This window comes from Thermobia domestica, chromosome 3 (assembly GCF_964235325.1).
Source record: "Thermobia domestica chromosome 3, izTheDome1.hap1.1, whole genome shotgun sequence".
Classification (NCBI taxonomy): Eukaryota; Metazoa; Arthropoda; class Insecta; order Zygentoma; family Lepismatidae; genus Thermobia; species Thermobia domestica.
Genome location: NC_137456.1, coordinates 62,425,159 through 62,437,949, shown reverse-complemented (window position 1 = coordinate 62,437,949; position 12,791 = coordinate 62,425,159). Strand labels below are relative to the sequence as shown.

The 12,791-nt window shown below is 32.9% G+C and overlaps 11 non-coding genes across 11 annotated transcripts; all 11 read left to right on the top strand.

Moving 5' to 3' along the window:
- The first annotated feature begins 975 nt into the window (after positions 1–975).
- LOC145682475 (U5 spliceosomal RNA) lies at positions 976–1,089 on the top strand. Its single transcript, XR_014130939.1, has one exon. It is a non-coding gene; the product is annotated as a U5 spliceosomal RNA (small nuclear RNA).
- Positions 1,090–2,103: 1,014 nt separating this feature from the next.
- On the top strand, positions 2,104–2,217 carry LOC145682467 (U5 spliceosomal RNA). The gene has a single exon (XR_014130931.1). It is a non-coding gene; the product is annotated as a U5 spliceosomal RNA (small nuclear RNA).
- A 1,013-nt stretch (positions 2,218–3,230) lies between these two features.
- LOC145682474 (U5 spliceosomal RNA) lies at positions 3,231–3,344 on the top strand. Its single transcript, XR_014130938.1, has one exon. It is a non-coding gene; the product is annotated as a U5 spliceosomal RNA (small nuclear RNA).
- Positions 3,345–4,358: 1,014 nt separating this feature from the next.
- LOC145682430 (U5 spliceosomal RNA) lies at positions 4,359–4,472 on the top strand. Its single transcript, XR_014130895.1, has one exon. It is a non-coding gene; the product is annotated as a U5 spliceosomal RNA (small nuclear RNA).
- A 1,014-nt stretch (positions 4,473–5,486) lies between these two features.
- LOC145682429 (U5 spliceosomal RNA) lies at positions 5,487–5,600 on the top strand. Its single transcript, XR_014130894.1, has one exon. It is a non-coding gene; the product is annotated as a U5 spliceosomal RNA (small nuclear RNA).
- Positions 5,601–6,614: 1,014 nt separating this feature from the next.
- On the top strand, positions 6,615–6,728 carry LOC145682466 (U5 spliceosomal RNA). Its single transcript, XR_014130930.1, has one exon. It is a non-coding gene; the product is annotated as a U5 spliceosomal RNA (small nuclear RNA).
- A 1,013-nt stretch (positions 6,729–7,741) lies between these two features.
- LOC145682473 (U5 spliceosomal RNA) lies at positions 7,742–7,855 on the top strand. Its single transcript, XR_014130937.1, has one exon. It is a non-coding gene; the product is annotated as a U5 spliceosomal RNA (small nuclear RNA).
- Positions 7,856–8,869: 1,014 nt separating this feature from the next.
- LOC145682486 (U5 spliceosomal RNA) lies at positions 8,870–8,983 on the top strand. Its single transcript, XR_014130949.1, has one exon. It is a non-coding gene; the product is annotated as a U5 spliceosomal RNA (small nuclear RNA).
- A 1,014-nt stretch (positions 8,984–9,997) lies between these two features.
- On the top strand, positions 9,998–10,111 carry LOC145682485 (U5 spliceosomal RNA). The gene has a single exon (XR_014130948.1). It is a non-coding gene; the product is annotated as a U5 spliceosomal RNA (small nuclear RNA).
- A 1,013-nt stretch (positions 10,112–11,124) lies between these two features.
- Positions 11,125–11,238, top strand: LOC145682432 (U5 spliceosomal RNA). The gene has a single exon (XR_014130897.1). It is a non-coding gene; the product is annotated as a U5 spliceosomal RNA (small nuclear RNA).
- A 1,011-nt stretch (positions 11,239–12,249) lies between these two features.
- Positions 12,250–12,363, top strand: LOC145682440 (U5 spliceosomal RNA). Its single transcript, XR_014130905.1, has one exon. It is a non-coding gene; the product is annotated as a U5 spliceosomal RNA (small nuclear RNA).
- Positions 12,364–12,791: the final 428 nt, after the last annotated feature.

Genomic DNA, 12,791 nt, shown 5'->3' with positions numbered 1-12,791 from the left:
AGAAACAATTCGAAGATGAATATTTTCGAATTCTTTAATATAGTTCTTATATTTGTGTTAAGTAAGATTTGTCGCTAATACGTCATGAACTGCAAACTGTGAAACTAATGTTGAGAAATGTTTTTGTAGAGTGAGGGTCATGCTTGTATACTTCTAACGGTTCCCAGACAAGAATACTGAAACTTCAGTTGAATGCGAAAAGGATCTGTTCTTCAGTTTGAAGTACCAAGGTTGTCTACAGGATTGTTTCTTCTTATGTAGTGGTCAATCTTAAAAGGTCTGTTGAAATGTCCTAAAAACCCATTTGTTTTATGCTAATAGATCTGTGGGATGTATTTGTTTTAAGTTTCCTCTTTAGCATATTTCTTCATTGTGTACAATTTCTACGAGGAATATATTAGCTCACTTTGTTCTCTCTCAAAGATGACAATGTGGGAACTCTGAAATAACGAAATGATTTTTTGGTCTTCTTTATATGTATTTTACTTTAAAACTTATACCGACATCATAAACCAGGACATATTATTCACTATTCAAGAAAATAGATGTGCTGCCTTCCTCAGACATAATCGGAGACAACTCTGTGTATTCACGATAAAATAGTCGATGACAATTCAATGTTTAGAATTGAATTTGATGATGTAGTGAAAAACATGTAGATTGTATTCGATTGGGAAGTATTATAAAGTTATCAAAGATGTCATTGTGTATTTGTTCAAGTAAAGTAGTTGAATTGGTAGCCAGTAGATGGAGCGATGGTGCTAGTGTAGGAAGTTCAGATGTGATTGTTATTTTATGTATGTGTCGAGGTTGATACCTTTAAACATAACCAATTGTATAACCTTTTGATGTTTGATAAAGTAAAGAGGATGCTTAAAAGAAACTATTCTATATCGGTGGGAAAGTATAAATTGAAATACTCGCAGTGTAGAGGTGTTCCTTTGGTAGATAAGGCTGTATATACCGTTTGGTGTTTCACTCTAGTTTCCCTTCAGTTCGTATAAATCTTTCGCCTTTTACTAAAGATTTCCGTGGAGGGGAACAATAAAGGGATATTAATGTATTTTTCGAGCCTGTTAACTACGGGCCTAATAGTGAAATCCAAAATTATTAAAAGTGTAAGATTTTAAATACAATTCGAAGATGAATATTTTCGAATTCTTTAATATAGTTCTTATATTTGTGTTAAGTAAGATTTGTCGCTAATACGTCATGAACTGCAAACTGTGAAACTAATGTTGAGAAATGTTTTTGTAGAGTGAGGGTCATGCTTGTATACTTCTAACGGTTCCCAGACAAGAATACTGAAACTTCAGTTGAATGCGAAAAGGATCTGTTCTTCAGTTTGAAGTACCAAGTTTGTCTACAGGATTGTTTCTTCTTATGTAGTGGTCAATCTTAAAAGGTCTGTTGAAATGTCCTAAAAACCCATTTGTTTTATGCTAATAGATCTGTGGGATGTATTTGTTTTAAGTTTCCTCTTTAGCATATTTCTTCATTGTGTACAATTTCTACGAGGAATATATTAGCTCACTTTGTTCTCTCTCAAAGATGACAATGTGGGAACTCTGAAATAACGAAATGATTTTTTGGTCTTCTTTATATGTATTTTACTTTAAAACTTATACCGACATCATAAACCAGGACATATTATTCACTATTCAAGAAAATAGATGTGCTGCCTTCCTCAGACATAATCGGAGACAACTCTGTGTATTCACAATAAAATAGTCGATGACAATTCAATGTTTAGAATTGAATTTGACGATGTAGTGAAAAACATGTAGATTGTATTCGATTGGGAAGTATTATAAAGTTATCAAAGATGTCATTGTGTATTTGTTCAAGTAAAGTAGTTGAATTGGTAGCCAGTAGATGGAGCGATGGTGCTAGTGTAGGAAGTTCAGATGTGATTGTTATTTTATGTATGTGTCGAGGTTGATACCTTTAAACATAACCAATTGTATAACCTTTTGATGTTTGATAAAGTAAAGAGGATGCTTAAAAGAAACTATTCTATATCGGTGGGAAAGTATAAATTGAAATACTCGCAGTGTAGAGGTGTTCCTTTGGTAGATAAGGCTGTATATACCGTTTGGTGTTTCACTCTAGTTTCCCTTCAGTTCGTATAAATCTTTCGCCTTTTACTAAAGATTTCCGTGGAGGGGAACAATAAAGAGATATTAATGTATTTTTCGAGCCTGTTAACTACGGGCCTAATAGTGAAATCCAAAATTATTAAAAGTGTAAGATTTTAGAAACAATTCGAAGATGAATATTTTCGAATTCTTTAAATAGTTCTTATATTTGTGTTAAGTAAGATTTGTCGCTAATACGTCATGAACTGCAAACTGTGAAACTAATGTTGAGAAATGTTTTTGTAGAGTGAGGGTCATGCTTGTATACTTCTAACGGTTCCCAGACAAGAATACTGAAACTTCAGTTGAATGCGAAAAGGATCTGTTCTTCAGTTTGAAGTACCAAGTTTGTCTACAGGATTGTTTCTTCTTATGTAGTGGTCAATCTTAAAAGGTCTGTTGAAATGTCCTAAAAACCCATTTGTTTTATACTAATAGATCTGTGGGATGTATTTGTTTTAAGTTTCCTCTTTAGCATATTTCTTCATTGTGTACAATTTCTACGATGAATATATTAGCTCACTTTGTTCTCTCTCAAAGATGACAATGTGGGAACTCTGAAATAACGAAATGATTTTTTGGTCTTCTTTATATGTATTTTACTTTAAAACTTATACCGACATCATAAACCAGGACATATTATTCACTATTCAAGAAAATAGATGTGCTGCCTTCCTCAGACATAATCGGAGACAACTCTGTGTATTCACGATAAAATAGTCGATGACAATTCAATGTTTAGAATTGAATTTGATGATGTAGTGAAAAACATGTAGATTGTATTCGATTGGGAAGTATTATAAAGTTATCAAAGATGTCATTGTGTATTTGTTCAAGTAAAGTAGTTGAATTGGTAGCCAGTAGATGGAGCGATGGTGCTAGTGTAGGAAGTTCAGATGTGATTGTTATTTTATGTATGTGTCGAGGTTGATACCTTTAAACATAACCAATTGTATAACCTTTTGATGTTTGATAAAGTAAAGAGGATGCTTAAAAGAAACTATTCTATATCGGTGGGAAAGTATAAATTGAAATACTCGCAGTGTAGAGGTGTTCCTTTGGTAGATAAGGCTGTATATACCGTTTGGTGTTTCACTCTAGTTTCCCTTCAGTTCGTATAAATCTTTCGCCTTTTACTAAAGATTTCCGTGGAGGGGAACAATAAGGAGATATTAATGTATTTTTCGAGCCTGTTAACTACGGGCCTAATAGTGAAATCCAAAATTATTAAAAGTGTAAGATTTTAGAAACAATTCGAAGATGAATATTTTCGAATTCTTTAATATAGTTCTTATATTTGTGTTAAGTAAGATTTGTCGCTAATACGTCATGAACTGCAAACTGTGAAACTAATGTTGAGAAATGTTTTTGTAGAGTGAGGGTCATGCTTGTATACTTCTAACGGTTCCCAGACAAGAATACTGAAACTTCAGTTGAATGCGAAAAGGATCTGTTCTTCAGTTTGAAGTACCAAGTTTGTCTACAGGATTGTTTCTTCTTATGTAGTGGTCAATCTTAAAAGGTCTGTTGAAATGTCCTAAAAACCCATTTGTTTTATGCTAATAGATCTGTGGGATGTATTTGTTTTAAGTTTCCTCTTTAGCATATTTCTTCATTGTGTACAATTTCTACGAGGAATATATTAGCTCACTTTGTTCTCTCTGAAAGATGACAATGTGGGAACTCTGAAATAACGAAATGATTTTTTGGTCTTCTTTATATGTATTTTACTTTAAAACTTATACCGACATCATAAACCAGGACATATTATTCACTATTCAAGAAAATAGATGTGCTGCCTTCCTCAGACATAATCGGAGACAACTCTGTGTATTCACGATAAAATAGTCGATGACAATTCAATGTTTAGAATTGAATTTGATGATGTAGTGAAAAACATGTAGATTGTATTCGATTGGGAAGTATTATAAAGTTATCAAAGATGTCATTGTGTATTTGTTCAAGTAAAGTAGTTGAATTAGTAGCCAGTAGATGGAGCGATGGTGCTAGTGTAGGAAGTTCAGATGTGATTGTTATTTTATGTATGTGTCGAGGTTGATACCTTTAAACATAACCAATTGTATAACCTTTTGATGTTTGATAAAGTAAAGAGGATGCTTAAAAGAAACTATTCTATATCGGTGGGAAAGTATAAATTGAAATACTCGCAGTGTAGAGGTGTTCCTTTGGTAGATAAGGCTGTATATACCGTTTGGTGTTTCACTCTAGTTTCCCTTGAGTTCGTATAAATCTTTCGCCTTTTACTAAAGATTTCCGTGGAGGGGAACAATAAAGAGATATTAATGTATTTTTCGAGCCTGTTAACTACGGGCCTAATAGTGAAATCCAAAATTATTAAAAGTGTAAGATTTTAGAAACAATTCGAAGATGAATATTTTCGAATTCTTTAATATAGTTCTTATATTTGTGTTAAGTAAGATTTGTCGCTAATACGTCATGAACTGCAAACTGTGAAACTAATGTTGAGAAATGTTTTTGTAGAGTGAGGGTCATGCTTGTATACTTCTAACGGTTCCCAGACAAGAATACTGAAACTTCAGTTGAATGCGAAAAGGATCTGTTCTTCAGTTTGAAGTACCAAGTTTGTCTACAGGATTGTTTCTTCTTATGTAGTGGTCAATCTTAAAAGGTCTGTTGAAATGTCCTAAAAACCCATTTGTTTTATGCTAATAGATCTGTGGGATGTATTTGTTTTAAGTTTCCTCTTTAGCATATTTCTTCATTGTGTACAATTTCTACGAGGAATATATTAGCTCACTTTGTTCTCTCTCAAAGATGACAATGTGAGAACTCTGAAATAACGAAATGATTTTTTGGTCTTCTTTATATGTATTTTACTTTAAAACTTATACCGACATCATAAACCAGGACATATTATTCACTATTCAAGAAAATAGATGTGCTGCCTTCCTCAGACATAATCGGAGACAACTCTGTGTATTCACGATAAAATAGTCGATGACAATTCAATGTATAGAATTGAATTTGATGATGTAGTGAAAAACATGTAGATTGTATTCGATTGGGAAGTATTATAAAGTTATCAAAGATGTCATTGTGTATTTGTTCAAGTAAAGTAGTTGAATTGGTAGCCAGTAGATGGAGCGATGGTGCTAGTGTAGGAAGTTCAGATGTGATTGTTATTTTATGTATGTGTCGAGGTTGATACCTTTAAACATAACCAATTGTATAACCTTTTGATGTTTGATAAAGTAAAGAGGATGCTTAAAAGAAACTATTCTATATCGGTGGGAAAGTATAAATTGAAATACTCGCAGTGTAGAGGTGTTCCTTTGGTAGATAAGGCTGTATATACCGTTTGGTGTTTCACTCTAGTTTCCCTTGAGTTCGTATAAATCTTTCGCCTTTTACTAAAGATTTCCGTGGAGGGGAACAATAAAGAGATATTAATGTATTTTTCGAGCCTGTTAACTACGGGCCTAATAGTGAAATCCAAAATTATTAAAAGTGTAAGATTTTAGAAACAATTCGAAGATGAATATTTTCGAATTCTTTAATATAGTTCTTATATTTGTGTTAAGTAAGATTTGTCGCTAATACGTCATGAACTGCAAACTGTGAAACTAATGTTGAGAAATGTTTTTGTAGAGTGAGGGTCATGCTTGTATACTTCTAACGGTTCCCAGACAAGAATACTGAAACTTCAGTTGAATGCGAAAAGGATCTGTTCTTCAGTTTGAAGTACCAAGTTTGTCTACAGGATTGTTTCTTCTTATGTAGTGGTCAATCTTAAAAGGTCTGTTGAAATGTCCTAAAAACCCATTTGTTTTATGCTAATAGATCTGTGGGATGTATTTGTTTTAAGTTTCCTCTTTAGCATATTTCTTCATTGTGTACAATTTCTACGAGGAATATATTAGCTCACTTTGTTCTCTCTCAAAGATGACAATGTGGGAACTCTGAAATAACGAAATGATTTTTTGGTCTTCTTTATATGTATTTTACTTTAAAACTTATACCGACATCATAAACCAGGACATATTATTCACTATTCAAGAAAATAGATGTGCTGCCTTCCTCAGACATAATCGGAGACAACTCTGTGTATTCACAATAAAATAGTCGATGACAATTCAATGTTTAGAATTGAATTTGACGATGTAGTGAAAAACATGTAGATTGTATTCGATTGGGAAGTATTATAAAGTTATCAAAGATGTCATTGTGTATTTGTTCAAGTAAAGTAGTTGAATTGGTAGCCAGTAGATGGAGCGATGGTGCTAGTGTAGGAAGTTCAGATGTGATTGTTCTTTTATGCATGTGTCGAGGTTGATACCTTTAAACATAACCAATTGTATAACCTTTTGATGTTTGATAAAGTAAAGAGGATGCTTAAAAGAAACTATTCTATATCGGTGGGAAAGTATAAATTGAAATACTCGCAGTGTAGAGGTGTTCCTTTGGTAGATAAGGCTGTATATACCGTTTGGTGTTTCACTCTAGTTTCCCTTCAGTTCGTATAAATCTTTCGCCTTTTACTAAAGATTTCCGTGGAGGGGAACAATAAAGAGATATTAATGTATTTTTCGAGCCTGTTAACTACGGGCCTAATAGTGAAATCCAAAATTATTAAAAGTGTAAGATTTTAGAAACAATTCGAAGATGAATATTTTCGAATTCTTTAAATAGTTCTTATATTTGTGTTAAGTAAGATTTGTCGCTAATACGTCATGAACTGCAAACTGTGAAACTAATGTTGAGAAATGTTTTTGTAGAGTGAGGGTCATGCTTGTATACTTCTAACGGTTCCCAGACAAGAATACTGAAACTTCAGTTGAATGCGAAAAGGATCTGTTCTTCAGTTTGAAGTACCAAGTTTGTCTACAGGATTGTTTCTTCTTATGTAGTGGTCAATCTTAAAAGGTCTGTTGAAATTTCCTAAAAACCCATTTGTTTTATACTAATAGATCTGTGGGATGTATTTGTTTTAAGTTTCCTCTTTAGCATATTTCTTCATTGTGTACAATTTCTACGATGAATATATTAGCTCACTTTGTTCTCTCTCAAAGATGACAATGTGGGAACTCTGAAATAACGAAATGATTTTTTGGTCTTCTTTATATGTATTTTACTTTAAAACTTATACCGACATCATAAACCAGGACATATTATTCACTATTCAAGAAAATAGATGTGCTGCCTTCCTCAGACATAATCGGAGACAACTCTGTGTATTCACGATAAAATAGTCGATGACAATTCAATGTTTAGAATTGAATTTGATGATGTAGTGAAAAACATGTAGATTGTATTCGATTGGGAAGTATTATAAAGTTATCAAAGATGTCATTGTGTATTTGTTCAAGTAAAGTAGTTGAATTGGTAGCCAGTAGATGGAGCGATGGTGCTAGTGTAGGAAGTTCAGATGTGATTGTTATTTTATGTATGTGTCGAGGTTGATACCTTTAAACATAACCAATTGTATAACCTTTTGATGTTTGATAAAGTAAAGAGGATGCTTAAAAGAAACTATTCTATATCGGTGGGAAAGTATAAATTGAAATACTCGCAGTGTAGAGGTGTTCCTTTGGTAGATAAGGCTGTATATACCGTTTGGTGTTTCACTCTAGTTTCCCTTCAGTTCGTATAAATCTTTCGCCTTTTACTAAAGATTTCCGTGGAGGGGAACAATAAGGAGATATTAATGTATTTTTCGAGCCTGTTAACTACGGGCCTAATAGTGAAATCCAAAATTATTAAAAGTGTAAGATTTTAGAAACAATTCGAAGATGAATATTTTCGAATTCTTTAATATAGTTCTTATATTTGTGTTAAGTAAGATTTGTCGCTAATACGTCATGAACTGCAAACTGTGAAACTAATGTTGAGAAATGTTTTTGTAGAGTGAGGGTCATGCTTGTATACTTCTAACGGTTCCCAGACAAGAATACTGAAACTTCAGTTGAATGCGAAAAGGATCTGTTCTTCAGTTTGAAGTACCAAGTTTGTCTACAGGATTGTTTCTTCTTATGTAGTGGTCAATCTTAAAAGGTCTGTTGAAATGTCCTAAAAACCCATTTGTTTTATGCTAATAGATCTGTGGGATGTATTTGTTTTAAGTTTCCTCTTTAGCATATTTCTTCATTGTGTACAATTTCTACGAGGAATATATTAGCTCACTTTGTTCTCTCTGAAAGATGACAATGTGGGAACTCTGAAATAACGAAATGATTTTTTGGTCTTCTTTATATGTATTTTACTTTAAAACTTATACCGACATCATAAACCAGGACATATTATTCACTATTCAAGAAAATAGATGTGCTGCCTTCCTCAGACATAATCGGAGACAACTCTGTGTATTCACGATAAAATAGTCGATGACAATTCAATGTTTAGAATTGAATTTGATGATGTAGTGAAAAACATGTAGATTGTATTCGATTGGGAAGTATTATAAAGTTATCAAAGATGTCATTGTGTATTTGTTCAAGTAAAGTAGTTGAATTGGTAGCCAGTAGATGGAGCGATGGTGCTAGTGTAGGAAGTTCAGATGTGATTGTTATTTTATGTATGTGTCGAGGTTGATACCTTTAAACATAACCAATTGTATAACCTTTTGATGTTTGATAAAGTAAAGAGGATGCTTAAAAGAAACTATTCTATATCGGTGGGAAAGTATAAATTGAAATACTCGCAGTGTAGAGGTGTTCCTTTGGTAGATAAGGCTGTATATACCGTTTGGTGTTTCACTCTAGTTTCCCTTGAGTTCGTATAAATCTTTCGCCTTTTACTAAAGATTTCCGTGGAGGGGAACAATAAAGAGATATTAATGTATTTTTCGAGCCTGTTAACTACGGGCCTAATAGTGAAATCCAAAATTATTAAAAGTGTAAGATTTTAGAAACAATTCGAAGATGAATATTTTCGAATTCTTTAATATAGTTCTTATATTTGTGTTAAGTAAGATTTGTCGCTAATACGTCATGAACTGCAAACTGTGAAACTAATGTTGAGAAATGTTTTTGTAGAGTGAGGGTCATGCTTGTATACTTCTAACGGTTCCCAGACAAGAATACTGAAACTTCAGTTGAATGCGAAAAGGATCTGTTCTTCAGTTTGAAGTACCAAGTTTGTCTACAGGATTGTTTCTTCTTATGTAGTGGTCAATCTTAAAAGGTCTGTTGAAATGTCCTAAAAACCCATTTGTTTTATGCTAATAGATCTGTGGGATGTATTTGTTTTAAGTTTCCTCTTTAGCATATTTCTTCATTGTGTACAATTTCTACGAGGAATATATTAGCTCACTTTGTTCTCTCTCAAAGATGACAATGTGAGAACTCTGAAATAACGAAATGATTTTTTGGTCTTCTTTATATGTATTTTACTTTAAAACTTATACCGACATCATAAACCAGGACATATTATTCACTATTCAAGAAAATAGATGTGCTGCCTTCCTCAGACATAATCGGAGACAACTCTGTGTATTCACGATAAAATAGTCGATGACAATTCAATGTTTAGAATTGAATTTGATGATGTAGTGAAAAACATGTAGATTGTATTCGATTGGGAAGTATTATAAAGTTATCAAAGATGTCATTGTGTATTTGTTCAAGTAAAGTAGTTGAATTGGTAGCCAGTAGATGGAGCGATGGTGCTAGTGTAGGAAGTTCAGATGTGATTGTTATTTTATGTATGTGTCGAGGTTGATACCTTTAAACATAACCAATTGTATAACCTTTTGATGTTTGATAAAGTAAAGAGGATGCTTAAAAGAAACTATTCTATATCGGTGGGAAAGTATAAATTGAAATACTCGCAGTGTAGAGGTGTTCCTTTGGTAGATAAGGCTGTATATACCGTTTGGTGTTTCACTCTAGTTTCCCTTGAGTTCGTATAAATCTTTCGCCTTTTACTAAAGATTTCCGTGGAGGGGAACAATAAAGAGATATTAATGTATTTTTCGAGCCTGTTAACTACGGGCCTAATAGTGAAATCCAAAATTATTAAAAGTGTAAGATTTTAGAAACAATTCGAAGATGAATATTTTCGAATTCTTTAATATAGTTCTTATATTTGTGTTAAGTAAGATTTGTCGCTAATACGTCATGAACTGCAAACTGTGAAACTAATGTTGAGAAATGTTTTTGTAGAGTGAGGGTCATGCTTGTATACTTCTAACGGTTCCCAGACAAGAATACTGAAACTTCAGTTGAATGCGAAAAGGATCTGTTCTTCAGTTTGAAGTACCAAGTTTGTCTACAGGATTGTTTCTTCTTATGTAGTGGTCAATCTTAAAAGGTCTGTTGAAATGTCCTAAAAACCCATTTGTTTTATGCTAATAGATCTGTGGGATGTATTTGTTTTAAGTTTCCTCTTTAGCATATTTCTTCATTGTGTACAATTTCTACGAGGAATATATTAGCTCACTTTGTTCTCTCTCAAAGATGACAATGTGGGAACTCTGAAATAACGAAATGATTTTTTGGTCTTCTTTATATGTATTTTACTTTAAAACTTATACCGACATCATAAACCAGGACATATTATTCACTATTCAAGAAAATAGATGTGCTGCCTTCCTCAGACATAATCGGAGACAACTCTGTGTATTCACGATAAAATAGTCGATGACAATTCAATGTTTAGAATTGAATTTGATGATGTAGTGAAAAACATGTAGATTGTATTCGATTGGGAAGTATTATAAAGTTATCAAAGATGTCATTGTGTATTTGTTCAAGTAAAGTAGTTGAATTGGTAGCCAGTAGATGGAGCGATGGTGCTAGTGTAGGAAGTTCAGATGTGATTGTTATTTTATGTATGTGGCGAGTTGATACCTTTAAACATAACCAATTGTATAACCTTTTGATGTTTGATAAAGTAAAGAGGATGCTTAAAAGAAACTATTCTATATCGGTGGGAAAGTATAAATTGAAATACTCGCAGTGTAAAGGTGTTCCTTTGGTAGATAAGGCTGTATATACCGTTTGGTGTTTCACTCTAGTTTCCCTTCAGTTCGTATAAATCTTTCGCCTTTTACTAAAGATTTCCGTGGAGGAGAACAATAAAGAGAGATTAATGTATTTTTCGAGCCTGTTAACTACGGGCCTAATAGTGAAATCCAAAATTATTAAAAGTGTAAGATTTTAGAAACAATTCGAAGATGAATATTTTCGAATTCTTTAATATAGTTCTTATATTTGTGTTAAGTAAGATTTGTCGCTAATACGTCATGAACTGCAAACTGTGAAACTAATGTTGAGAAATGTTTTTGTAGAGTGAGGGTCATGCTTGTATACTTCTAACGGTTCCCAGACAAGAATACTGAAACTTCAGTTGAATGCGAAAAGGATCTGTTCTTCAGTTTGAAGTACCAAGGTTGTCTACAGGATTGTTTCTTCTTATGTAGTGGTCAATCTTAAAAGGTCTGTTGAAATGTCCTAAAAACCCATTTGTTTTATGCTAATAGATCTGTGGGATGTATTTGTTTTAAGTTTCCTCTTTAGCATATTTCTTCATTGTGTACAATTTCTACGAGGAATATATTAGCTCACTTTGTTCTCTCTGAAAGATGACAATGTGGGAACTCTGAAATAACGAAATGATTTTTTGGTCTTCTTTATATGTATTTTACTTTAAAACTTATACCGACATCATAAACCAGGACATATTATTCACTATTCAAGAAAATAGATGTGCTGCCTTCCTCAGACATAATCGGAGACAACTCTGTGTATTCACGATAAAATAGTCGATGACAATTCAATGTTTAGAATTGAATTTGACGATGTAGTGAAAAACATGTAGATTGTATTCGATTGGGAAGTATTATAAAGTTATCAAAGATATTGTGTATTTGTTCAAGTAAAGTAGTTGAATTGGTAGCCAGTAGATGGAGCGATGGTGCTAGTGTAGGAAGTTCAGATGTGATTGTTATTTTATGTATGTGTCGAGGTTGATACCTTTAAACATAACCAATTGTATAACCTTTTGATGTTTGATAAAGTAAAGAGGATGCTTAAAAGAAACTATTCTATATCGGTGGGAAAGTATAAATTGAAATACTCGCAGTGTAGAGGTGTTCCTTTGGTAGATAAGGCTGTATATACCGTTTGGTGTTTCACTCTAGTTTCCCTTGAGTTCGTATAAATCTTTCGCCTTTTACTAAAGATTTCCGTGGAGGGGAACAATAAGGAGATATTAATGTATTTTTCGAGCCTGTTAACTACGGGCCTAATAGTGAAATCCAAAATTATTAAAAGTGTAAGATTTTAGATACAATTCGAAGATGAATATTTTCGAATTCTTTAATATAGTTCTTATATTTGTGTTAAGTAAGATTTGTCGCTAATACGTCATGAACTGCAAACTGTGAAACTAATGTTGAGAAATGTTTTTGTAGAGTGAGGGTCATGCTTGTATACTTCTAACGGTTCCCAGACAAGAATACTGAAACTTCAGTTGAATGCGAAAAGGATCTGTTCTTCAGTTTGAAGTACCAAGTTTGTCTACAGGATTGTTTCTTCTTATGTAGTGGTCAATCTTAAAAGGTCTGTTGAAATGTCCTAAAAACCCATTTGTTTTATGCTAATAGATCTGTGGGATGTATTTGTTTTAAGTTTCCTCTTTAGCATATTTCTTCATTGTGTACAATTTCTACGA